We start from the raw sequence: 1,594 nt of genomic DNA on the forward strand, positions 1-1,594 counted from the left end.
TTAGAATCTAATTTGTTTCCTAATTTATTTTTAGAATTTTTGTTTAGAAACTAACCTTCCTATTTTGTAGGCCTTTAAGATAGAAATTTCTAATTCGGTAAGCTCCTTCCCTACTTTCTATTTTTCAGTAATTTACTTTCTAGTTTAGGACTTTCCTAATTTATTTTAGAAGTTTCCACTTTCTTTTAGAAATCAGTTTACTGTTATCTTTCTTTTAAAGGATTGTTTTTCTCCTTCTTAGAATCTAACTTATTTTTGTTTTATTTTGTAGGTCCTTAACTTAGGGGCTTTAATTTTGTAATTTCTTTCCAACTCTCCCTCTCTTTCTTTCTAGATTTTCTTTTCCCTTCTTAGGATTAAGTTTTTAATTGAGGGCTGCGAGAGTTTCCATGCCCAAGTGGGCCCGTGACAACACTCAACGTCTCTTGACTGAAGGAGGATTGGTTAAGGGGTTGACTATCCATCGCAGGACTAGACACCGCTCAAAATTCCCTGAGTTAACTGAAGTTATGGCTGGAGACCAACCTCCTCTACTTCCACCCAGGGTGGAGGATACCCAAGATGAAAATGAGGTGCAACAGGCACCCCCGCCTCGTACTTTACGAGATTATCTACAACCTGCGGGAGTGAGTATGCCCTCATGCATGATTTTCCCTGAAAACACAGGACAAATGGACATCAAGCAAGGAGTTATCCAACTCCTTCCCAAATTCCATGGACTTGAATCAGAAAGTCCATATTTACATTTAAAAGAGTTCGATGAGATTATAGCTACATTATGTTTTCCTAACGTATCTGAGGATACAATTAGGCTGAAACTCTTTCCTTTTTCCTTAAAAGAGAAAGCTAAGACGTGGTTACATTCACTGCGTCCTAGATCCATTGGCACATGGAACAACATGCAGAGGGAATTCATAAAAAAATTCTTTCCACATCATAAAACGATTACCCTCAGAAAAGCAATCATGAACTTTGCCCAAAAGGAAGATGAAACATTCTTCCAGTGTTGGGAAAGGTTCAAAGATTTGGTCAGTTCATGCCCACAACACGGATTTGAAACGTGGCGCATTACAAATTTTTTCTACGATGGACTGACATCTTCCATGCGCCAAATGGTCGAGACAATGTGTAATGGAGAGTTCATTAATAAAGATGTCGACGAGGTATGAGACTACCTCGACAGTCTGGCTGAAAAAACACAATCTTGGGACTATTACCCAAAGTCGAACACCACGTCTAGGCCGACTCAATTAAAGGAGAAAGGTGGATTATATCTCTTGAAAGAAGAGGATAATCTCAAGTGTAAAGTGACTACGCTTATAAGGAAAGTTGAGGCCATGGAAGGAAAGAAGGATAAGGTCAATGAAATTGTTTGCGGCATCTGTGATTGCAACATTCACACAACTGAAAACTGTCCTACAATACCCGCCTTTCGAGGAGTGTTGAATGAACAAGCCAATGCCGTAAACAACTATCAAAGACCTTTTACTGGACCTAACTCCAATACATACAATCCTGGCTGGAAAAATCATCCAAACTTTAGTTGGAGGAATGGACAAACGGTTACCCCTCTAGGTTTCTTCAATCAAAATCC

General features: G+C 39.0%; 1 non-coding gene across 1 annotated transcript; it reads right to left on the reverse strand.

Annotated features, from left to right (window-relative positions):
* Positions 1–947: 947 nt before the first annotated feature.
* LOC131222026 (small nucleolar RNA R71) lies at positions 948–1,054 on the reverse strand. Its single transcript, XR_009159735.1, has one exon. It is a non-coding gene; the product is annotated as a small nucleolar RNA R71 (small nucleolar RNA).
* Positions 1,055–1,594: the final 540 nt, after the last annotated feature.

This window comes from Magnolia sinica, chromosome 12 (assembly GCF_029962835.1).
Source record: "Magnolia sinica isolate HGM2019 chromosome 12, MsV1, whole genome shotgun sequence".
NCBI lineage: Eukaryota > Viridiplantae > Streptophyta > Magnoliopsida > Magnoliales > Magnoliaceae > Magnolia > Magnolia sinica.